We start from the raw sequence: 27,713 nt of genomic DNA, 5'->3' as shown, positions 1-27,713 counted from the left end.
TTTTTGGGGTTCTAGTACAGCTGCCCAGTTAGATGTTATTTTTAAATTACAAAAAAGTGCAATAAGGTATCTGTTTGGCCTCAGAAGAACAACACATTGCAGAAGTTACTTTAAAGGTCACGGCATTTTAACCCTTACATCTTTATATATTTTAGAAACTGTTTGCTTAATTCGTAAACACATGCATGTCTTTCCAGCAAGGCCTCGTCATGACTACTCCACCAGAAATTCAAATTTTGATGTCTATTTACCGATCCCGTCCTCTGAGTTAGTAAAGAAATCTATATTATATTCCGCAAAAAAACTATACAACCATCTTCCTTTACAACTCAAATCTGCAACATCTTTCCCCAAGTTCCGTAAAATGACAAAAACTCATCTATCTAAAAGACCATATTATTCAGTAGAAGAGTTTCTTAATGACTAACTAAGAAATTACAGTAATGTACAAGTAACCAAACTTATCTATATTTGGGTGTCACATGCAGCAGCTTAAACTTATTAGTTCCTATGTCTATAAACTAATAGTTTACTTTGTTGTATATTCACTTTGCAATTTCTATAAATTGTTGCAAATATATCGATTTTGTTTTTTTTTCTTTACTTTATTAACTTATATTTTGTATTTATGTATATTTTTTTTATATTGGCGATTTATCAAATTTCAGAAAATTGTATTTGTTATTGTTATTGTTAGATATTATTTATTTATTTTTTCTGACTTTAATTAAGCTTTGTCCATAAAATTTGTATTTTCAGTGACAATAAAGCATATTTCTATTCTAAAAATCTTGATAAACTGAAACTGGGGATCAGATTAAGGAACTCTGTTAAGTACAGTATGCGGCAAAATAAACTGTACTGAAATGAATATTGAAATGTTTATTATTATTTACATATTTAGTATACATGTTTTAGCTTTGTAAACATTATTCAGCACAACGTTTCCGATAAAACAAATGCTCAAGATGCCCTCCGTTCAGTTTTAAGCATTTTTCGTAGCATTCACGAAGGTTCTCAATTATATCTGTGAACTAAATCTGCTGAATGACACGAAAAAATCTTGAATTTTAGTCTGCCATTTCGGAATGTCAAACGGTGGATTGGTACGAAAGAGAGTCTCCTTCAGCATTCTTCATATGTACGTATCAGGTGGCGTTAGGTCTCGTGAGTACGATGGATATGGAGAATCACTGCCAAACGAAATAAAGCGATCCTCAAAATTATTTGCGCAGCATTCGATGAGACTCCCTAGTCGTGTGACAGGTTGTCCCGTTCTGCTGAAACCATTGTTGTTTAAGTGGTACATGGTGATAGAAATGGCAGGATAATCTGCTCTCCGTAGCGCTCCAAGTTTAAGAGTTAATGGCGTTCCATCGTTTGCTTCAATGAAATACGCACTAAATATGCCATATGCGATACAGCACACCAAATAGTAACACGATCACTATGAAGGAGGTGCTCGACAATTTTACGTCGTGGCGTTCAAATCCAAGAAACCGTGTTGTCTGCTTATTACGCCTAAATGTGTCGGCAACTAATCTTAAACTTGGATCGCTTTCGCGACTTATCCGTATGACCAAAAAGAGACGATAAAATTTTTTTGTGCAACACTAAGAACCATCCTGAAGCTTCTTACATTAACACGACATTCACATATGTTATGACGGCATTCGGAAACCACTTAGTACGTTTTGGCGCACGACAAATACAATTTTGACACACTGCATTTCAGTACTGTTTATTTTTAGCCCGATCAAAGAATAATATGACCCAAAAAAAAAATAAAGGAAGGTTGAAAATTTGGGAATAGGTAGTTGAAATTGTCTACTATTATATAAGAAAAAGTTTACATTCTACATCCCCTCCATTTTACAAAAATGGAGGGGAATATTTCAAAAGTCAATACTTTTCGAATTGTTTGCGAGTGAAAATGTTAATTTTTAACAAAAAAAAACATTTTTTTGGACGGTTTTAGGCAAATAACTCATTAAGTAAGAATTTTATCGAAAAAATATTCTTAGCAGAAATATAGCTTATGAAAAAGTGAAACAAATGGTGTATGCATGAGGTCTGTATACCCAGTAGAAGCGGAGTTGTAGCTAATGAAAAAGAGGTTCTTGTTCGTTCATTTCCAAATTAAATATTTCCACGTGAAATTATCAAAACACGGAGCACTTTTCGGGGAAAACCCATTACAACTTTTTTAGAGTGTTTAAAAAAAGGTTTATTCTTGTTTTTTAACAAAACTTCTAAAAGCCTAAGTGAGTTAGGCTCAAAATATTGTTGGTCCCTTTTATTTTTTGGTAAAAGAATCGCGAAAATCACCCCTTAATTAGCAGCCCAAATAAAATTAATCGTTACGGCTTTACAAGTTACTTTACGTATTAATTATTTATATTATGATCTATAAGATTCACTGGTTCAAACTGATCATTTTTGAAAAAAATTGGTTCTAAAATATTTTTTTTTTAATTTTGAAAATATTCCATTTTTTTTTTCAAAATAACTTAAAAATTATTAGTAATACCAAAAATCTCAAGGAGTAACAAAATGTACGTTTTGCTCTTCTGAATATTTTGGATTTTTTGTTTTCCTGTTAGACAAAAGTTGATTATGCTATGGCTGTTCAAAATTTGCATACACTCGTAATTAGTGACTCGTTCAAGCCATTTTAACTACAGCCTTTTCAAAAATAAACACTTTGCAAATACATAATCAAAGTAACTTTTGAAGCTGTAACGATTAATTGAAGGTGATTTTCGCGATTATTTTTACCAAAAACTAAAAGAGACCAACAATATTTTGAGCGTAACTCACTTAATTTTAATGTTATAAGTTTTTTTAAAAAATAAAAATAAACCTTTTTTAAACACTTTAAAAAAGTTGTAATGAGTTTTTCACGAAAAGTGCTTCATTTTTTGGTTATTTCACGTTGAAATGTTCGATTTGGAATTTGACGAAGAAGAACCTACTTTTCATTAGCTACAACTCGGCTTCTACTGGGTCTACAGACTTCATGCATACACCGTTTTTTTTCACTTTTTTTATGAGCTATATTTTTGCTAAGAATATTTTTTTCGATATGAAAAAAAGATGAACATATTCACTCGCAAATACCTTGAAAGGTGTTTTATTTTTGAAAAACTCTATAAAATAAAAGTTGCTTAGAACTAGTCATTTTTTCCAATTTCGGACTTATTTTGAATGTATATTTTTTACATCCGAGAAGGTGATATTCCCCTCCATTTTTGTAAATTGGAGGGGACGTACAATTGTAAGTTTTTTCTTATATAATAATAGACAATTTCAACTACCTATTCCCAAATCTTCATCCTTCCTTTATTTTTTTTGAAGTTTTGTTTGCTTTGATCGGGCTATTTGCCACATACCGTATTTATGAAACATTAATTAGATCTAAATTAGATAATGGATCAATTGCATATCCATCTGCTTTAAAAACATTACTTGGGTTACACAACGCTGGTAATAGAATAATTCCAAACAATTCCCACCGAAAGCATAATGACCGCAACTGGCCAACCACCTGTACGCTACCGAAGAAGATACTTCTAGCTCTAGCACATGCCATATCTATATTATAGCCACAAATATAAACAAACCTGACTTCTGTAAGTGCCGCTAATGATTTAAAATGTTTCAAAAATCATAATCAAATTAGAGTATCTGTAGTATAACATAGGTTTAGTATTTATTGACATAGTATGTACATTAAATAAGTATGAAATTGTAATATTATTGTAATAACCTTGTTTTACTAATTGACAAATTCTTTTATATATTTACTTTTGATTGAGACTGGCTGAATGACTCTGGTCCATGCCAAAAAAGGTGTTAAGTGAGTGAAATCGGAAGTGGAATCTACTGCCAGAAGTAGAAGATCACAAGTTATTATTACACGTCTACGACTTGGACATTGTAGTCATACTCATGCCTAGACTTAGGCAAATATGCAAATAAAAAAGTATGAAATATGCGCATAAATATGCAGTATTTTATGGAAAAATATGCAGTATTTTATGCAAAATATGCATATTTATCTAGAAAATATGCATGTAATAAAAAATATTTACAATATTTTTTTATTTACAAAAATACTTACAATATTATAAATACATAATATATACAATTGAGGGGACTAGATGCTAAGGGGTACAAGTGACAAAATATTGTAAACTTAGTTAAGTGCACAAAATAATACAAGATAGTACTAAAAATTTAGTGGCAAAGAGAAACAGGTGAATTATACTACTGGTGGCGACATATCGCAGGTTCTAGTTTGACTACTTACGAAATATTTAAATACAGTTTGCGGCAAACAGGTATACTTCACTTGTATCCCTTTGCCTATAAGGTGTTAGATATTATTATTGGTGAATCGTTTAGTATCTTTGCAAATCATGCCCTTAAAAATGTATTCAAAATAAGTGAAATAATAACACACAATTTTTCATAAATAAAAACGTTTAACTTTTATGTAATTTTGCTTTTATTTTAGATTAAGAATTTAAGAAATTCGTAATGTACTTAAGTGGCAAAGAGCAACAAGTGCAACATTTGAAGCAGAGGGGTACAAGTGCGAATGTTTTTTCAAAATTTCAAATATTTTGAATGAAAATAAGTACTAACTTTACAAAAACTTTTTACAATTACATAAAGAAAATGTGTAAAATTAATTCAAAATAAGTCCATAAGTGATTAATTCGCTGTAGAATTTACTATGTAAATTTAACTTTGACTTCGTTTTTCTCAATTAAACCATGGGTTAAATGGGTTGCGGTGGCAGTGGAACAGCAGAAAGCATATCTCTGTAACATTGTATTCTTACAGGTGATTTCAGGAATACCTTTTTGACGCTCGCTATTAAACTGTTACCTAGTGGAAATTTTTTTCTTACTTCCTCCGCAACTCTGTTTATTCCATGCCCTAAACAAGTGACATGTATTTAGTTTGGATAAAATATTTACGAAAAAAGTTTGCTAATGCTTCTTGTAGAAACCGTGATATTGTTAGAGCGTTGGTTTTTTCCACTTGCTTACAGGATTTTAAATACGATTTTGAAAAGGTTTCATCGCTAAGTACACCAATCAATAAGTGCACAATGTATCTTCCTGACGAGTCAGTGGTCTAGTCCACACATATGTAAAAGTAATTATTACCTATTTCGGCTTTTATGTTGTGGATAACTGAGGAGTTTAACAAATTGATATTATTTCTCTTTAGAGTTCCTTTACTGGGAATGTTTTGTTTGCAATATTTTTTTTTAAAAGAACTAAAGTTTTCATTAGATAATTTTGAGAGCGGTATATTAGAAGACACTAATGCACGACACAAGTCTTCGTTAAAAGTTTCTTGTTCGGTTTGTTTTTTGGAACTTGACTGAAAGCACTTGGAAACTGAAGGTTGATATTTTTCATCGGATGTGGTTTTTACTGTTTTAGCTAAATGTTTCGCGGTTCTGACATGCTGATCTATTTGAAATTTTTTTTCAGCTGAAATCTAAAAAAAAAAAAAAAATAAATATTCGATAGTTGTACCCATTTTTAAAATCTAAGATTGTAGAAATAAACAAATAATAAATCGTTTTTCCATAACAATTAAAATATTTAAATTAAATCAAATAAAATTCGGTGTAGTAATCTTGAAAATGTCAAGAAATGACTGTGCAAGAAGGAAGAACCCCCAAATATTTACAAGAGGCTCTTGTTTTTTTCTGTTTATATTTAAAGAAAAAATACTGCGAGCATAAATTAAAAGCACTTAATTAATTAAGTCCAATACAGTGCGTCCATAAAGTAACGCATAAATTCTTTATTTCATAAACCGACGACTTTAAGGGAAAATCCCGAAACAGGTCGATTTTTATTTTTAAATTACGATTTTCTTGCATATATATCATGCTAGTGACGTCATCCATCTGGGCGTGATGACGTAATCGATGAGTTTTTTAAATAGGAACAGGGGTCATGTGATAGCTAATTTGAAAGGGTATTCAATTCTCTACATAATAATATAAACATTAACATAATTATTTATACAGGGTGTTCAAAAAACATTTTTTTAATTAAAATAAGTGAGACAAAAAGAAGAATATATGTAATTTATTTTAATTAAAAATGCATATTACTACTGTCAGTAAAAAGAAAAAAATTTTATTTGACAAATAAACATTGATTTTCGTTTAAACGAAACGTTCAAACTGGCAAGAGACAGGTGGGTGGCAGCTTTAACATTGAATTTAAGCGAAAAACAACATTTATTTGTCAAATAAATATTTATTTCCTGTCTTCTGACAACAGTAAAACGTATTTTGAATTAAATAAATGACATACATTCTTCTTTTTGTCTCAATTATTTTAATTAAAAAAATGTTTTTTTGAACACCTTGTATAAATAATATATGTTAATGTTAATATTAGTAAATAGAGAATTGAATACCCTTTCAAATGAGCTATCACATGATCCCTATCTTCATTAAAAAAAAACATCGATTACGTCATCATGCCCAAATGGATGACGACACTAGTATGATATATATGCCAAAAAATCGGAATTTGAAAATAAAAATCGACTTTTTTCGGGATTTTTCCTTAAAGTGGCCGGTTTACGAAATAATGAATTTATGCGTTACTTTATGGACGCACTATATATGATATGTTTGTGTTTTTAGCAAAATTCAAGCAAACGCTATTGCTAGAAAAAAAAATGTTAGCGACCTTAAAAACACATCGATTTATTGCGAACTAGATTGTGTCGGTACTTTTCTTAAACATAATCTCCAATTTTAAAATCTTTGTTTGTACCACCGTGTAAATTTTTAAAATAAAATAAAAAATAATACGTATGTACTTACGGTTTTGCCACAACATGAGCAATAAACTTTATACATATCCACAGATAGCTCTTTGTAAGGTTTTATCCAAGTTGAAACATTGTTTATTTTCGGCATTTTCAAAGCACAATAATTATTCACAATTAGAAATACACGTTGTTTACGCCGTTAATTTTACAACAAAAATGAAACCAAGTGAAACTGACCGTCAAAATAAAAATTTTTACGTAGAGACATAAACTGGCAAACACAAACCTTTAATTCCAGGACAGTTACAAAACTATAAGCCGCTGTCTTATTAGTTACTATACCAAGAATTTGAATACCAAGTAACACCAAATTTTCAAATTATATGCACTTTATACTGACTTTTATAAAAATATGCAAAATTTGACATTTTTGCATTTTTTATGCAATATATGCAAAATATGCACTGCATATTTGCCTAAGTCTATGCCTATCTCTTCTCAAATAGTGAATCTCCAAAATGCAATAATTACAATGCAGCAGACAGTATACAACACTTCCTGATAGACTGTCCTATGTTATTTAAAGACATTCTTCCAATATTCCAAATAATCTGAAAGCATTACCTGATACAAATTTTGTTCCGGACATTTTGTTAGGTTACTTAAAATGTATAGACATGTTAAATAAACTTTATCTGTTAAAAATGTCACAGGAATATCGCTAATAACCTTCGGGTGGATGCGAGTTTGTTCTTTAAATAAAAAAATCAAATATTATATAAAGCTAATAAATGGAAATATTGATCACATATGGGACCTAGTTTAGGTCATAGGTCTGGATCCCGCGTATGAAAAAAAAGTTGATTAATAGCAAGCTGAAAATTGGTTAATAGCTTAAGGGTGTCTAGCCGGAAAAACTTTGATATATGGGAACACTGGAACAGGGGAATTGGGAACGGTCTTACCACGAAAACGGCACATGTATTTTGTCCGACAGAACAGACTTAAACTCGCCGAACAGAGATTAAACTCTCATGCAAAAATCACACTGCTATTTATCACCAAGTGGGCGTTTTAATGAGTGGAACATGTAGAATATGTCAAATGACAGGAATTATGACAGGTGATAAATAGCAGTCTGATTTTTGCATGAGAGTTTAATCTCTGTTCAGAGAGTTTAAGTCTATTCTGTCGGACAAAATAAATGTGCCGTTTTCGTGGTCTGACCGTTCCAAATTTTTAACCTGTTCCACAATTAAAACTTCCCCTGTTCCAGTGTTCCCATATATTAAAGTTTATCCGGCTAGACACCCTTAAGCTATTAACAAATTTTCAGCTTGCTACTTATCAATTTTTTTTTCATACGCGGGATCCAGACCTATCAGATTTTTAACGCATTAGAAATATTAGAAAGTAAAATGTATTATGTCGACAAATACTTATAAAAACTAATGAAAGTAATATAATAATATTTTCCAGATTTATAACCAATATCGCCGAAGCACGAACGATAAAAAAGACTTTATATTTTCTGTAAACAAATGAAACTGTTTTTATTCAGATTAATTTTTAAATACTTTTAATAAAAACTTTTATGAGGAGAAAATAATGAGGAATCAAGATTAATAATTATTGCAAATGAAAATTTGTTCTGTGCCGGAAGGCAAAAAGCAATAGGAAATAGAAATAAATATAAGAAAAATATAGGGGATTAGTTCTTGTTTCGGTTATAAAGTCAATGAATCAATAATGTCTTCGGGCATACTTATTATTACGCTATTAATCTATGGGTTATGCTTTACCTAATAAGTCTATGAGTGTACATACGAAATTGTGCTTAATGTGTAATATAAAGGATACATATGGGTATTGTTTAAGTGGCACCCACTAGGTCTTCTTTAGACTTCTTCCCCCTACTCCTTTCAAGAAATTGGAACTCAATAGTTTTTCATATTAGTTGATTTGCATCTCAACGTTGAATATGCCCTTCTAATCTTATCCTATGCTTCCTCATTTTGAAATTAATTAGTGCCACTTCTAGACTTTTCCTTAATATATGTCTTCTTAATATTCTACTTTATCTAAATTTACTCATATATCTAAATATTCTTCTTTCCAACACATGCGTGATCATCATCATTATTATTGATTTTACAGCCCTATGGTAGAGCATGGACCTTCCCAAGCCTATTTCGCAAGGCAGCGCTATCCATTGTCAACCGTTGTCAATTTGCTGCACCTACTTTTTAGCAGCTTCATCTACACTATCATCTTACATATGGTTTGGCCTAGCTCTCAGTCTACTCCCCACAGGCTGTGACATGGGAATTCGTGTAGAGGTCCGCTTATATCTTGCTAGATGTCTTGCCCACCTTAGTCTTTCTATGTTTATGGGAGATCTTTTTTTGTCTTTACCACCAGATATCTATTAGTACTCTTGGTACATCTCATTGTTATAACTTCTCCTCCAAATATCGTCTTCACAGAGACCACCGAGTATTCCTATCTAATGTGTCGTTAAAATATGAGTAATAGGTATTTATCTGTATTGGAGATGGTCCATTTTCCCGATCCATATGTCAGCACGGGTAATGCTAGGGTTTTTTGTATTGATAGTTTTGTTTTCTGGCTTAAGTCTGCTTTTCATGTGTTAACGTAGCCCAAAATAACACTTGTTTGCAAGAATCATTCTTTGTTTGGGTTATTTCCTTTAAAGAGTTGTTACTGATCATCAGGGAGCCTAAATATGTGAATTTTTCCACACTTTAAAGCCAGAGTTATTCAATACAAATGTCTGGTCCAGTGTTGATCGACCACACCTAAAACCGTTTTAATATTCGCCAAGAAGCTCCTTTGAATACGCACTTAGGATACTCTAAAACTACTACATACTATAGGATACTCGACAATATTTTGTATACTGTATTAAGATCCTTTCTACGCCTATTGATTGATTACCCTTTTTGGGTAATCAATTCTTCAGTTCTATTGAATTACCTTTTTGGGTAACGTACAAGCAATTCCAGTACACCACTCTTCCGGAATTTGTTCCTTATTCATAGCTCTTACTATTATTGAAGTGAAAACTTCTTTAGGGACGTTGTTTGATTTTTTAATAGGGTAAAAAGCATTGAATTCGCGACCGTCATCGCGACCTTTATCTTTAGGGACGTTGTGCGATTTTTGGATAGGAGAAAAAGCATTGAATTGGCGACCGTCATTGCGACCGTCATCGCGACCGTCATCGCGACCGTCATCGCGACCGTCATTGCGACCGTCATCGCTTATGCTATATATTATGTGTATGTATATATAAATTATGTAGAGGCATTTAAATTTAAAATAAATGTAAAACCTATTTTAGGATGAGGAAAAAGGATTGATTTCGCGACCATCATCGCGACCGTCATCGCGTCGGCGAAATAAATTTTGTTCATATATAGGTATATTATGTGTATGTATATACAGGGTGTCCCAAAAGTAGTGGAACGGTCGAATATTTCGCGAACTAAACATCGGATCGAAAAACTGAAAAATACGTGTTCAATCATTTTCAAAAATCTATCCAATGACACCAAACACCAACCCCCACTACACCCCCTGGAGGTGGGGTGGAGGGTAACTTTAAAAATTTCAAATGGAAACCCCTAGTTTTTCTTGCAGATTTGGATTCGTTACGTAAAAGTAAGCAACTTTTATTCACAAGACATTTTTTCGAACTGTGGATAGATGGCGCTATAATTGAGAAAATCGATTTATCGTGATACCATAGGTAAATTATAGAAACGGTCTAATATCTCGAGAAATACACTTCCAAATGAGAAGCCAAAAAAAAAAGTTTTTAATACTTTTCGAAAACCTATCGAATAACACTAAACATGACCCTCCAACCCACCCACTGGAGGTGGGGTGGGGGGTAACTTAAAAATCTTAAATAGCATCCCCACTTTTTATTACAGATTAGGATTCATCATGAAAAATTAAGCAACATTTATTCGAAACATTTTTTAGAATTGTTGATAGATGGCGCTTTAATTGGAAAAATACGATTTATTAGCGCCATCTACAGCAATTTTTAAAAAATTTTCGAATAAATGTTGCTTAATTTTTCATGACAAATTCAAATCTGCAATAAAAAGTGGGGGTTGCTATTTAAGATTTTAAATTTACCCCCACCCTGTCTCCAGAGGGTGGGTTGGAGGGTCATTTTTGGTGTTTATCGATAGGTTTTCGAAAAATATTAAAAACCTGTTTTTTGGTTTCTCATTTGGAAGTGTATTTCTCGAGATATTAGACCGTTTCTATAATTTACCTATGCTATCAGGATAAATCGTTTTTCCCAATTATAGCGCCATCTATCCACAGTTCGAAAAAATGTCTTGAATAAAAGTTGCTTACTTTTACGTAAAGAATCCAAATCTGCAAGAAAACTAGGGGTTTCCATTTGAGATTTTAAAGTTACCCCCCACCCCCACGCTCCATATATGGTAGGGGTGCATTTACAGGGTACAATGTTTCTCCCCGTGTGATTATCTGATGCGCTCGAGTAACGCCAAAAATCCTCGCTTGGTCTTCCCTACCATATGTTTGGTAGTAGTTTCCTATTAGACCAGGGCCCATCTGTAAAAATATTAGTACATTTGGACGTTAAGAGGTGACTCAAATTTTTTTGCAGAAATTGCTTGAAAATAAATCAAATAATAATATTTGAGTTATCCTCCCTCTCAAAAAGGTCCGGAACATTGTTTAAATAATCAAAATGTCAAAAAATTAAGGCAAAATTCGATTTTTTTCTTGGTTTTTTGATTATAACTTTAAAAGTATTCATTTTCGAGAAAAGTTGTACTAACATAAAAGTTGCGTAATTAAATTTTCTACAATATAGAATTGGTTAAAAATTTAAAAAATAGTCACCCTTGTTGCAAAATAGCAATAATTGTGAAAAAAAACTTACAAAAACAAGTATTCGTATTTTACGTTTTTCAACCATTTATGCTACACTTAGGACCTTCATATTTCATTCTGAAAAACTTTATGATACAGTAAAATAATACTGTAAATTTCATTAAGATCAGTTCAATAGATTTTGCAAAATAAATTTTGCAATCCGGGTTTCGAAAAAAAAATTCATTTTTTCAAAATGTTACAGGACCAAAAATAAAGGAGATAGCAAGTTGAAAATTTTTTTGCGTATAGAAGTGTACTGTACCTTTTATTTGCAATTTTGAAAAATTAAAATCAATTAACACCACGGCGTCAGCAATTTTTTTAAATAAACATTAATTATTGGTGCTACGCTCAGGACAGCGGATAGTTTGCTCTGATTGGGCATTCCAGTGACCTTTGATAATGATTGATACATTTTAATTTTTATTACATTTCGATATAAATAAATAAATTTGTTTATTGCAAAATAAAAACACCTACTCTATCCTTTGAAATAACACTTTTATTAGCAAAAACTTTCTTAGTTCATATATTTTAACTTAAATAATCAAAGTTTATTATTTTTAAACATATGCAATTGTTTAAACAATATTTCACAAACAATAATAAAATTAGTTTGATTTTTGTGGAATTAAAATATTAAAATACAACAAAATATAGAGTAAGAAAATAATATATTATATAAAGATTGGAATAAATTTTGGTGGAAATCAACTTGTGTGAATCGAACACTGCTGTCCTGCGCGTAGCACCAAAAATTATTTTTTATTTCAAAAATTTTCTGACACCGTGATAATTAATCGATTTTAATTTTGAAAATTGCAGATGAAAGGTACAGTAAACTTCTATAAGCAAAAAAAATTCAACTTGCTATCTGCTTTATTTTCAGTCCTGTAACATTTTGAAAAAATGAATTTTTTTTGCGAAAGCTGGATTGCAAAATTTATTTTGCAAAATCTATTAAACCTATCTTAAAGAAATTTACAGTATTGTTTTACTGTATCATGAAGTTTTTCTGGGTAAAATATGAAGGTCCTAAGTGTAGCATAAATGGTTGAAAAACGTAAAATGCGAATACTTGTTTTTGTATGGTTTTTTTCGCAAATCTTGCTATTTTGCAACTAGGGTGACTATTTTTTAAATTTTTAACCAATTCTATATTCTAGGAAATTTAATTACTCAACTTTTATGTTAGAACAACTTTTCTCGGAAATGAATACTTTTAAAGTTATAATCAAAAAACGAAGAAAAAAATCGAATTTTTCCTTCAATTTTTGACATTTTGATTATTTAAACAATGTTCCGGACCTTTTTGAGAGGGAGGATAACTCAAATATTATTATTTGATTTATTTTCAAGCAATCTCTGCAAAAAAATTTGAGTCACTTCTCAACGTCCATCTCAAAACAGATGCGCCCTGGACTATATCATGAAGGTTATTTTTTGACTTTCTGTAATGGTCTCGCTTTCATCATTAATTAGTTTTGTAATTAAATTTCTACCTTCGCGTGTTTTCTGATTTCAGTCCCGTATGACTTTCTTTTCTTGTACTAATTTATTTAACTGTATTATTTTGTCAGATGTCTTTTCTAGACTGTTTCTTAATTATTGTTTTGTTGATTTCTGTTATTTCTATTTTATTCTACTTATATTTGATGTTAAGTGTTTGATCTTGCACGAGTTGTTGTCATTCTTTTATTAAATTTTGTGTTTCCTTGGTGAGCTTTTGAACTTTATTTGTTGAAGTTATACTTTTTTAGGACGATTGGGAAATATGTTAAGAGTGAATTTTTTATAAAAACGACAGTATGAAGTAAAGAGTGAAAAAAATATATTGGTGTTTTTAGTAAATATATTTATGATAATTTTTGCGCCCTTGGATTTGTCTTTCTATGAGTATTAAAATATGATAAAAGAAGATCAAAAGCAATCTTAATATTATTTGTAAAATCTGTCAAAATAATTATTATTGGTATCAATTTTACGGCCATCGCACAATGACGTACACGGTTGTCGCCTGATAACCATAGTCAAGCAGTGTTTACTGCGGTTAAATTTGGATGGTTGACCGCTTAGGAACACATTGACTTGCCTTATTTTTTTTAATTTTTGGCATTGTTTTAATAAAAATTTTTGTTTGGAAAGTAGTACGTAAATATTAAAGTTAGTTTAATATTTAAATAAAATACAAATTGTTTAAAGTAGGTATACTTGTTTCATTAAAATCATATACCTAATAGAGGTAACTTCTTACGTGCGTACAAAGTACACACACACACACACACATTCTTTATTTTATTATGTACAGGTTCTTTTATATATAATATTTATATAGGTAGATATATTTAAATACAAGTTAAAAAGTGCTCATCAATATATTTCTCAATTTGGTGGATATGACTTTAATCACGCTTGGTAACGTCGATGAAGACACTACTTTTATCGACGATCGCAATCAAGGTAATGGCATCACGTGCAACAGTGCACGCGATTGTTTGACAGCTTAATTTTTAAAGGTTAAATACGTATCGGATGTTACACCGTATTTGATAAAAGCTTTATTCGGTTCAAGGGGGTAGGCGCAAAATCTGGGTCCAATGCTATTTAAATGCATTAATTTTTTTTCGAATCCTGAGAAAACTAAGTATTTTTGAAAAATTTAAACGCAGAATGAAAGACTACATTAATGCCGAGGGCCGAAAGTCCCTGAAAACTTCTACAATATTTATTTTAACAAGTTATAGGGGAGAAAAAAAAAAGAGAAAATTTAGTGATTTTTAATTTCAGATATTTCATTCAATAGAAACTTTTTGTTCATTCGGCCTCGGTAATAATGTAATATTTCATTGTGCGTTTGAATTTAAAAAGAATCATTTTTAGTTTTTCAGGATTCGAAAAAAATGAATGAATTTAAAACACATTGGCGCGAAATTTTACGCCTACTCCCTTAAAATAATATTAAACTAAAATAATCCAATGAATGTTTGCTACTTGAATTAAACTTGAGTTTTAAACTTACTTTACTCAAAACTTGTTATTGGTTTTATTTGATTTTCTTTTAAACAAAGAATTAAAGCAAGGATGTTGCCTGTCCCTCACTTTATTTAAATTAGGTATATATCGAAAGTGCTTTAGAAAAGTGGAAACAAAAATGTAGAACAATGGGATACTGGGATACCACTTACCAACACTATGGTATAATACATGTATGCTCAATTTTGCACACTATTGCAAGTAATAGTGGCTCAATATTATGATGATTTAAGGTGCTATCCTAGTGTAAAAGTATGAAATTCATATACTTTTTTGCGAATGGGAATTGCTAAAATAAAAAGTACTGTACCAAATGTTTTGAAATTTTGCATGAGCATTTAATATAAAAAGAAGTACATAAAAAACAATTTTCATAAAAAAATATTGAAAATTAAACGATTTATGCACCATCTACTGGCACCGTGGAAATAAAAACATAGGTCCACTGCTGCAGTAATTGGGACTAATAGAGATCTTGAAACATAAAATGTCAAAGTGATTAATGAAATATAAATTATTTACTATAACATGAACTGGAATTTTTAAAAAATATTAAAATTTGGAAAAATGACGAAGTGTTGAATTTTTTTTTAAATTAGCTAAAACATTTTCAGTTTCAAAAACTGCCAAATTGATATTTTTTATCAGATCAAAAAATCCCTAGTTGGTGATATAGAACATAACTTATATTTCAATAATAATTTTAAAATTTTATGTTTCAGAATCTCTATTAGTCCCAATCACTTTAGCAGTGGAGCTATGTTTTTATTTTAACAGTGCGAGTAGATGGCGCATAAATCGTTTAATTTTTAATATTTTTTTATGAAAATTGTTTTACATGTACTTCTTTTTATAGTAAATGCTCATGCAAATTTTCAAAACAATTAGTATAGTACTTTTTATTTTAGAAATTCCCAAAAATGTTTATTATTTTCGTACTTTTACATTAGGATAGCCCCTTAAACTATATGCCCGAAAATTAATTAAATAATATGGTATATAGGGTCTAGAAATAAATAAAAAGAAAACCGAATACTTGTGCATTTGCGGAAAACATATGGGACCAATTCATCAGAATTATCAGCAAAGAAAACAAAAAGAGGATACTTGATGGATTCGACCGTTACTTGATGAAAGTTCATTTTATCTAGCAATAATAATAATAAATTAGCGCGTTGAACCTAGTAGGCCCATGGCTTGATTAGCCGTTCTCGTCCATCTATTCTTGTCCATTGCTTTTATTTTCCAATTTGTGACGTTGAGTCTTCTTAGATCCTCTTCTACATCCATTTCCCACATATCACACGCCCAGTGACAGGCAGGCTTATCAACGAAGCTATTGATGTATTGCCTTGGTCAGTACAATCCCCCGACCTGAAACACATCGAGCATATATGGGATATGCTTCAACAAAGAATTATTCCAGAAATGGGTAACATATACACACCGTTTCGTTTCTGAGAGAGTCTGATAGAAGAATGGTCAAATGTAACTCAAAAGGATATCGATAATCTCATTTTTTCTATGAACAACAGATGCACAGCCTTAATAAACCAGAGTGGACGACATACTTTGTGTATTAATTTTGTTTTTTTATTACGATCATATTTTGTGATGATCTAATTTTTTTTTAATTGTATTTTCGATATTTTTGACATTTCTGAAAGGCATTGTCGTTATTTCTGACATTTCAACAAAGTTTGTTGTATATTAACAAAGAATATAATTTCGCTAAACGCCGTAAAAATAAGGAAATGCCTGTCCGGATATATTCAAGAATAAATAAAATAAAATTTAACTTTGACACCCTGTATTTCGATTATTATCAACTTTCGTACCAAGGTAAGTTAGCTTAAATCGACCTATTTTAAGCTCAGAAATCTAAGGTTAAGCTATTGCCCATTCTTTACCAAACACCCTGTATATTTTATTTTATTTCTTTTAGAAGGTATCCATGTATTTTATAGTTTGAAAAAACTAAGAGCTTTTACAATATTCAATAACTGTTATTTTAAAAAATATAAATTATTTTAAAAGAAAAATGACATTTAAATTACAAAAAAGAACTTTTCTGGACCAGTAGACGCAGAGATAGATAGATTTTTTAACCACAGATGCAAATATGCAAATAATGATATAATATGAAATTTTTCGTTTATGATTAGAGTATTAAACTCAATGACCTATAAATTTAAATCAAGTTTAAGCATAATTTGGGATACTTGCAGAATTTTTCACAGTACTTGTATCAGTATTGACAGATACATGGTGGCCGGAATAAAACGAAACAGACAATATCAGGAATTATACGACAGAAACCAGCTTTTTTGAAAAACCAGCGATGGGTCAATTTTTGACTAAAGAAGGACACATTTTATAAGTATTTACGATTATTTTAGTTTAATCCCTAAGCCAAGATAAAAATCACCCCTATATTTTTTAATAACATTCGATTCTTTGACACAAAATTCGATTTTTCGACTTTGAGATCGGAATTTGGTTCGAGATATCGAACTGGCAATCTGATATTCGTAATATACGTAAAAAACAGATTGCATGGCTATATACAATGGCTATATCATAATAGGCCCTAAAACGAAAATTTGATTTTTCGACTTTGTGGTCGGTTATCTCAAAGATGATTCTTAGAGATATCTAAATGCCGTATCGAACGTCAAAAATCTCCTGAATCCAGATTTGGATTCGGGAGACAAAACTACATAAGAATCCATCGGTAAATCGGCAGTATTTTAGGGGCGGCGACGCACAAACGAAAGAACGAACAAACAGAACAAACAAACAGAAAGTTTTCGTTGAAAAACACTGGGCAGATAATTTGCCCAACCTGATACTAAGTGTTTTAAAATTGACTTGGTATTAGAAAGGTTAAGTTGCAAATAATAAAAAGAGTCTGATACTCGTCTCCGTCCGTTGTGGCATCGCCTTTGACAACTTTTACAGACTCGATCAAAACATGTGAAAGAAATATTTCCAGAGAAATACCCTTAATCCCGGAAAAAGACAAATTGTTTGTTTACATTTGAAAATAATATTCTAGAAGCAATTTTCATCTGAAACGTCAAATAAACAATATATGTTTTACAATAAAGAAGTAAAAAGAAAAGTGACAAATGAAACATATAAAAGATGGGAAAAACATACACAGAGATAAAATAGCACACAGGAGGAACGAGAAATTCAGAATCATGGTATATCTTAAAGTCGCTCCAAAGAAATAAAACAGAGAAAATAAAAATCGGAAGAATCAAAGAAAACGAATGACAAGAATGCTATAAAAAGTTGGTAATCGAATACCGCCCCCAATTTAAAGAAACCGAAATGCACTGAATAGAAAGCTATACAGTGGAACCTCGATAACTCAGATTAATCGGGACCGCGGCCGATCCGGGTTATTGAAAATCCGGATTAGCCGGAGATTATGGTAAAAATTAATAAAATACGGTATACTTAGAGATAAACTCCGTTATAATTGAAATAACATGAAATATATATGCACAGTACACATCTAAATTACGTATAGTTGTATAGAGTATAGAGTATTGTTCATTTCTTGATAAAAAACTCGGTACTACACACAATACGTTCACAATCGGAACGATGTTATATTATTTAAGAAGAGTAGATACTAAGACCATTGTTTAAAAAATAATTTTTTAAATAGTCTTTTACTCTTTTTTAAACAATTCTAAGACAGTATAAAATAAATAAAGGAATACAGGTACAGGTGCCTTTGGTTTCCGATAAATCCGAGACAATGAACGTCGCTTTGCCGCCGTGTGCCATGAGTCATTTTTACTATCGTATAATTCAAATTACACAAATACACATTATCTCTCAAATATTATATTACATACATTTTTATTGTTGAAACGTTTGTCTGATGAAAATCGGTACGGGTTAGCCAGACTTCCGGGTTATCGGGGGCCGATTTATCGGGTTCCACTGTACATATGACGAAATCGAATTAGGCCTAGTTGAAGTAAAAAGAACGATCAAAACCCTAAAGAACAAAAAATCGGAAGGCCCGGCGGAATACCAAATAAATTGATCTATGAATGGAGAAGACTTCCCAAGTAGCACTGAAGGGGTTTATTAAGTCTTTTAAGGATGCTTTAAAACTGTAGACTAAAACTAAAATTAAAACCATTAGGTCTTTAAGTAAACCTTAAGGTTGCCATAAAACCGCTTTCAGCATAAAATGGCCCAGTTTGAAAGAGGTCAATAAAACCAAAAATAAAAAACTTCTTAAAACTTTGTTTTCTTAAGCAACTGGTTTTAAAGCTGCTGCGAAGGTGCTTTTAAAACCATGTTAAAGGACACTTTAAGTGCAGGCAGTTTTATAGCAAACTTAAAAAGTTTCTTAAATAGAGACTTTTAAAGACAATTTACCATATTGAATGATTATTTAAACTCATATACTCCATATAGGCCAACAAATTTTTACATGTGTTATTATAGTTAGATACGTATATGTAACCATCAAATAATAAAAAGTACTTGGTTATTTCGGACTGTCAAGGTAGAAAAACACTTTTTTCGCGCACCCAACTTTATTGATAATGTTAACAAAAATATGTCTAAATAGCTCACGCGCCCTAAAATTTCTGACTTTTGGCGATTAAAAAATAAAAATAATAAAAAAATTCATATCCCAAAATATTAATTTGAAAGAAAAATAATTTTATCTACAATTTTAATGTTTTAATGTGAAAATAAATGAATTTATGTCTTTAAGGCGCTTCTTTATAATTTTTATGTAAGCCTTATATTGTAATCTCATGGCTTTCAGCATCTCCAGAAAGCAATATGGCCGAAATCCAAATAGAACTATTTGGTCTATGGACAGAGAATTGTTAAGATCAAATGGATTTATTTTATACCTTTCCAAGAGCATACATCCTACATAAAAGCAAGGTTGCCTTGGAATTAAAACCGTTTAGTTTTAATGCTGCTGTCAATAATACCACTCGGTTTTAATGTGAATCTAACCTAAAAACAAGGCGTCGTAGTGCTGTGTGTGTTGTATTTTTCTTTTAGAATGACCAGTTCGTTTATATTTTAAGTACTTGCGACTTATTTCTTCCATACTAACTGTACTTCCACTTTTTACAATACACTACACCACTGTTTCGCTCTAAAACAAATGGTCGACCATTTTGGACATGAAAGAAAAGGGGATGAGTTTAGTTTTATTGTTTCTAAAAAGAAGCATAGTTTAGTCTTTACGATAACAAAATTAATTCAGTTGAGAGCGTTTGGTTTTAATATAGCCTACAAATTGCTTTTAAGAAAGCAACTTTAAAGGAAACTAAAAAAATAATTTTAAGGCATATGTTTTAATGACATAATAGTCTTGAGGTCAAGTAGTTTTATTAATAGGTTTTATTAGTCATAGTAGGAGAATCTTTAAAACTGTAATAAAACTAAAAGGTAACAAACTAGAATCTAATAAAACCGGAAGTTTTTTATAAAACTGTTTAGTTTTAAAGTGAACTGAGAATAAACCTTTTTAAAACTACAATAAGACAAATTATCTATTAAGAATAATTAGTATTATTTTTGATACTCTCATTAGATACTAAAAGACAAGTGCTTAACAGTTTTAAAGTTCTGGCAATATATCTACAAGGTAACTTTAAAACCATTATCTTCTTATTTACCACAATAAAACCTTTATAAAACTGAAATAGAATTAAATGTTTTTATTGTGCTAATTGGGTTACTGGCAGGATGGACTCACGCATAATATATGACATCAATAAAAACGGAAACAGAATAAACTGCGAAAACTATCGAGGAATCAGCATGATATCATCTATGGGCAGACTGTACGGAAAGACCGTAAAGGAGAAATTAGAAATAGACATAAAGGAGAAAATGGGAGAAGATCAGGCAGGGTTCACAGCGGGAAAATATGCTTAGATTATAACATACGGTTGAACAGCTAATAGAAACGAAATGGACAAAAATAGTTCCGGTCTTCTGGCTTTTGTAGATTTTAAGAAGGCCTATGACTCGTTTTCTGTAACCAATCTATGGGAAGCAATGGACATCGAAAAGCACTCTACAAGAGAATACCAAAGTAGCTATCAAAACGGGCAATAGAATATGCAATTATGCAGTCCATTTAAGGCTACCAAGGGACTACTACAGGGCTGCTCCACATCTGATACCCTCTTCAAAATATTCCTGGAGAAAACCCTGAAACCATGGAAAATAAAGTGCGAAGGAACGGGCATACCAGTAAGAAACAAATACCTAAATTTTTTGACGACCAAATAGTGATCGCACGATAGGAAGATGACTTTAGCTTTATAATATGAAAACTGGAACGGAAATATACAAAGAATGAAATGGAAATAAACTTAAAGAAAATTGATTACCTAACAACGGGCAATATAAAAATAAAACAGCTGGAAATAGATCGAGGTAACCAAATAAAAGGAACAGACAAATACAAATATTTAGATTTTATAATATAAAACATGAGAATAACTGAAGAAGATATAAAAAATAGACTAGGATATACGAAAATTGAACCCGGTATTACGGGATAGGAACGGCAGTATAAAAACAAAAATAATAATGTAATAATATATAACACCACGACAAGAAGTATCCTGACATATGGGTGTGAAAATTAGGTAATAAAAAATAAGGAAGGAAAAGGTAGTTTTTCTTTCTATTTGATCCAGAGTTGGACCACCATCTCCAGATAGCTATTTCTGCATCTGATGAGTCCTCAGTGGAGCTATGCAGTCACAACTCTAAACCAAATATCAACAGCCTGCCTATTTAAGGGAAAACACCGCGATGCAGTGATTCCACCTTTGAGACGCAAAACAGCGACATCTCTCGTAAAACGAGGAAGACGACGAAAAGCCCTAGATACAAAGTTCAAAATACATATTTAAACAATTAAAATAACTGAGATAAGAATAATAAACAATATTTTAAGTCCAAGACTTTTCGTTAAGAAACTGCTTTCTGGCTGCATTCCGTATCTCTGGCTTTTACAATATATAAGCACAGAGACGACGAACATAGAAGAAAGTAAATAAAGGACACAGTCACGTATTTACATTCTTTTCGTCTAGGAAAAGGACCAAAAGACCAAAAAATAAGAAATCCAAAAACAAAATAAGAGCAACAGAGATGGAACTCCTAAGGAAAAGCTTCAGATTAAAAAGAAGAGATAACATAAATAACATAGAGTTTAAAAAACTAATGGGAATGCATCAGATATAATATACTATATAAAATAGAAGAGACTAACTTGGTACGGACATGTCAGAAGAGCAGACAAAAAACGTTAAATAAACAGAATAACAAAAGTGGAGGCCGATAGGAAGAAGGAAGAGAGGTAGACCCGAAGATCTTTCACAAATGAAGTGGACGAAGTGTACAGTAAGGGAAAAAACCCTAACTGTATAATATAATAATATGTATCGAAAAAATGTATATAATTTTAAGTAATTTAGGCTGTTACAAAAGATATTGTTTCTAAATACACAAACAAAACGAAGGTTGATTAGCGAAGTTTGTTTGTGTAACCTCGCAGAGACACACGTATAGTTTACTTCCAAAGTCCGAGTTGAAAGAAGAGATAAATAGCCCACAGAGGGATTAAATTGAGCATTATAGTATTGTCATTATTCATAGTAAGATTAAGATCCATACTATGCTAGTGAGCCGTCCTGCGAGAAGGGTGTCTTGAAGGACTACCCCGCGAAACAACATCTTAGTAACCTTATGTTGATGGATGTTTTAAATCATAAATAAAGTTATAAGTTAGAGTCAGTGTTTCAACTTGACATACCAACCCTGCAACGTATCATGGCAATCTACCAGCTTAACAGAAGAAATGGAGAGAAGAAATCTACAGGAAGGGGACTGGCAAAACATAAAGAACTTGAGAGAACGGTTGAATAAAGGAATACAGTGAATATTGTGGAAATGTTTAGTATATAATGTTTTGAAATTAAGGTTTATTTTCTATAAAATTTGCGAAATTTTTCGTAATTTTCATCATTGTGTAATTTTTTTCTTTTTTTTTTCTAACTTTTCCTTGTATTAATTAGTTCTATCTTCCTATAATATAACGTTAAAAAATAAACATATCATATTACACTTACTATGATCCATTATACTTCATCAATAAAAAGAAATAATTTCTTGTTGATAACTTAAATCAGTTCGTGATGTCGTCATTGCGCAATCAAGTAGAATAGTTAATGAGAGCCATTATATTTGATTCGTTGTTATTTAATCCTCGTGCCTTATTGCTGGTCAGTCTATCATCGCGTTGTTGAATAAAATTTTTAGTTAGTAATCTTTGATATGTATATAAACGTTGATTATCTAATTCGTGAACGATATAGATTACTTGAATTAGTTATTATGTGCTACAAGGTAGTCTTACGAAAAACAAAGTTAACGTACATAATTTTTCGATACGAAAGGAAAGTTCAAATCGGCTTTGGATAGCAAACATTCTTCTCTTCAAGGGCCATATCTGCGACGGATGTCGGCAATCATAATAGCTATTCGTACTTTGGAGACGGCTGCTCTGAAAAGTTGATTTGATGTAAATCCGTACCATTCTCTCAGGCTGCGCAGCCACGATATTCTGCGTCTCCCTATTAGAAATAGCAGATAATAAAAGGTACAAATAAACGTAAACAAACTATTTATTTTATAACCGAACCGTATTATAATAATATACAAACAGAGAAATTAAGATGTGTCTTATACAACGTATATTTCTAGACTAAAAATCAAACTCAAAACTCTACTAACATCGTTTCCACATTCATAATGTAACTCGACACTTTTTCGCAATTTTACTTAAGAATTTTCGACCTAAAAGGTTCGGGGAATCCCGCCCACTTAGACTGCATATGTCCATTTTAACACTAATAAAAATACCATAATTTATAGTTGAATATATTCTAACATCCCCTCGCAACTAAAATTATTTTTGAATTAGTCAAACAGACCCCCTTTACTACTTAAGTACTCTAACTTAACCCTATTCAGCGGCTTAGTCAACATATCAGCTGTCATATCCTCGGTAGGACAATAATTAAAGTTAACAACCCCTTTTTCATGCAATTCCTTTACGAAATGGTACTTTGTATCGATATGTTTTGTCCGATTACTGAATTTGTGATTTCCTAAAAGTTTTAGACAGCTTTGGTTGTCTTTGTATATGACTAATTCCGGTTCTAAACCCACAAATTCCTTTATAACCTGTTTTAACCAAATTGCTTCCTGACATCCTTCAGCCAATGCTATGTACTCTGCTTCAGTTGATGATAGAGACACGCAATTCTGTTTTCTACTTCCCCAATTTATAGGCGAACCCCGTAATAAAAATATATACCCGCTATTTGATTATCTGTTCCCTTTGTCTTCTGCCCAGTCAGCGTCTGTATAGCCGTATAATGCACTATCTGTTCCTTGTTGTCCTAAAATAAGCTTTTTATATTTAGTTTTCTTTAAATATCTCAACACTCTTTTTGCTTCGTTCCAATCTACTTCTTTTGGATTTTTATTCTGTTGACTTAGTATGGTGACGCTTGCCAATATATCCGGTCTAGTATTTACCGCAATATATAATAAACCACCAATCAGTTGTTGGTATATTTCACTGTTTTTCATCGGCTTTTCTCTGGATTGGACTCTTTTGCATCTTTTATCTTAAACTTGTTCAGCAATTTGTCAATATAACTGGCTTGATTTAAACTATATATCCCTTGATCGCACCTTTCAATCTTCATACCTAGATAATTTTGTAATAATCCCAAACTCGTTATTTCAAAATTACATTTTAGATTCTCTTCAAATGTATCAGTTACCTGTGTATCCTTTGCTGCTATTAAAATGTCATCCACGTATAAAAGTACGTAAACCCTTTCATTATTTATTACCTTGATATATAAACATGTATCAATATTGCTTTTACAAAAATTTTCTTTAGATAAAACTTCATCAAGCTTTGTGTTCCAAGTTCTGGCAGATTGTTTCAAACCATATAAACTTTTGTTTAATTTGCAAACACAACTTGTATCCTTTTCTTCAAATCCCTCAGGCTGTTTCATAAAAATTTCTTCTGACAGTAGTTCTCCATTTAGAAAGGCTGTTTTTGCATCTATATGCCTTACTATGAGATTTTTACTCCATGCCTCTGTTAATAAAATTCGAAGAGTAGCTTGCCGCGCAACCGGAGCGAACACTTCATCGTAGTCTATGCCGAATTTTTGGCTAAAACCCCTTGCTACCAGCCGTGCTTTGTACTTCTTCGAGCTTTGATCTTCGCCTGTTTTTAACTTGAATACCCATATACATGAGACTATATTCTTTCCCTTTGGTGCTTGTATTAAATCCCAAGTTTTATTTTTCCTTAACGACGTGATTTCCTCTTCCATAGCTTGCTTCCATTTTCACTATCACTTCTTTTAAGCGCTTCTTTAAAGTTTCTAGGTTCTACTTCTTCGAGTTCTGTCAACTTTGCTATGTAGCGCTCAGGTGGAATACCTTTATTTATTCTGCTAGATCTACGATCAGCTGAATTCTCTATATCGAGATCTGTATCTAATTGATAGTTAGAATCACCGTCATCGTCATGGGATTCTTCCCAACTTAAGCTCTCATACGTGTTAGCTGTGTCCGTAGAATTTTCTATTTCCTCCGTGTTTTCAAAATTTGCAACCTCTCTGTCTTCTATGTCGTTTGGCTCTATTCTCTTCCGTTCCATCAGGGACCCAATGGATATTTCCTCAATTTTTGGCTCCTTTTTCTCGACGCATGTATTTCTCTTGGAAAACACCACACTACGGCTAATTCTAATACGTTCTGTACCTACATTTACCAATCTATATGCTTTTGATTCATCAAAGTAACCTACAAATATCAGTGACTCACCTTTTGGATCAAATTGATCCTTCATTTTTTCTTTGGGAATGTAGCTATAAACCGTAGACCCAAATATTTGCAAATTCTACACATTCGGTGTTACTTTATGCCACAATTCATAGGGCGTTTTTTCTTTCGACTTAGTAGGTAATCGATTTTGCAAATAATTGGCTGTCACTATCGCTTCCGCCCAAAATTTCTTTGCTAAACCCACATCGATTAACATGTACCTAGCCATTTCAACTAGATATCGATTCTTTCTCTCTGCATCCCCGTTCTGTTCTGGTGAGTACCCTGCTGTATATTGAATTTTTATACCTTTACTTATTTATTATTTACTTTACTTTATTATTTAAGTACTCGCCACCCCTATCCGACCTAATTACTTTTGGAACCCTACCTAACTGATTACTCGCAAATTCTATAAACTCTTTTATACATTTTACCGTTTGATTTTTATAATTTAATAAATATATAGTTGTATATCTAGAAAAATCATCAATTAAAGTCAAAATATAACGTTTACCCCCTGGAGTAACAGTCTTCATGGGCCCGCAAATATCCGAATGTAATAAGTCAAGAATATTAAATATATTGCTATGAGAAAATTTTGGAAAACTCTTACGTAAAATTTTACCTTTCATACAGCAGTCACAAGTTTCCCTAATCCTACAATCTGTCATATCAATCCCGACTGCCATTTTCTTTTCCATTAAGTGTTTGACTGCATCCATGTGCCTGTGTCCAAACCGTCTATGCCATGTATGTTGACAGTTGTGGAGTGCTCCAAAGCACTCAATCCATGGTCCACAGTTGAAAGTTTGTATAAGTCCGGTGAAGGCACCGCACTCGCGACGACTTTTCCATGTAAAACGATTTTACACTCGTTTTTATCGAATTTCACATTATGTCCCGCACTTGTTAGCTTTTTCACCGAAAGCAGATTTGAGTCTAATCCCGGCACATACAACACTTTGTCGATTTTTAAATTTTCCACTCCCGATCCAGTCACGCACTCAATAAGTCCTGTCCCTATACCCTGAACCTCGGAGTATTGCCCTTTCTCCGCCAAACTTACAACGCCCTTTCTGCTACCGTCAAATTGGGTATAGAATCCTTTGTAATTAACCATGTGGCTCGAAGCTCCTGAGTCCACATACCACGAAGCAGAATCCCTTTTTCCGTCCCTTGAGCTATAATTGACCATAAAACATGCATCATCAGTACCTTCAGTGACTTTATTGGCCTTTTCCTTTTTAAACACTTTGTACTTAAAGTAATCTCGTTTAAAATGGCCCTTCCGGTTACAAAAATAACACTGCCTTGCTTCTGCCCTTGCAGTACCATTATTTTTGTTACTCTCGTCTACTGACTTCATCACCGACTCCTCCTGATTTCTTCCCAAAGCTCCCTGACGTCTCCTGTACTCATCTATTAATTTACTCGTAACAAATTCTAGAGTAAATTCACTCGATGGCCTACTTTCCAGCGCTGTAATCAAAAAACTGTATGAGTCTGGAAGACTTCCCAGCAAAATTCCTGCTGAGAACCTGTCATTAATTTCCTCCCCTAAGGCGGCCAATTTATTCAACGATTCTAGGAATAAACTAATGTGTGCTTCCATATCACCATTCTCCTCTAGCGATAGCCTACAGATTTGCTTTAACAAAAACACGATACTAGACAAACTTGATTTCTGTTGATACTCCCTTAGCGCTACCCACGCATTGCGCGCGAATTCCCTGTTCCGGATATGCACTAATTGATTAACGTCAACAAGTAAGGCTATAGTTGACAAAGCCTTATCATTTTGTTTTTTTCCAAGAACTGCTTCGATCTGCTTCTAATGGTAACTCACTCGAAACTATTTCCCATAGATCAGCATTGATGAGTAACATTTTCACGAAATAACTCCACGATTGATAGTTCTTGCCGTTCAATTTTTCGACGTTATATTTCGCACTCTCCGCCAT

This window comes from Diabrotica virgifera, chromosome 1, assembly GCF_917563875.1.
Source record: "Diabrotica virgifera virgifera chromosome 1, PGI_DIABVI_V3a".
NCBI classification, from domain to species: Eukaryota; Metazoa; Arthropoda; class Insecta; order Coleoptera; family Chrysomelidae; genus Diabrotica; species Diabrotica virgifera.
The sequence above is the reverse complement of the archived record's forward strand: the minus strand, read 5'-3'. Positions refer to the sequence as shown.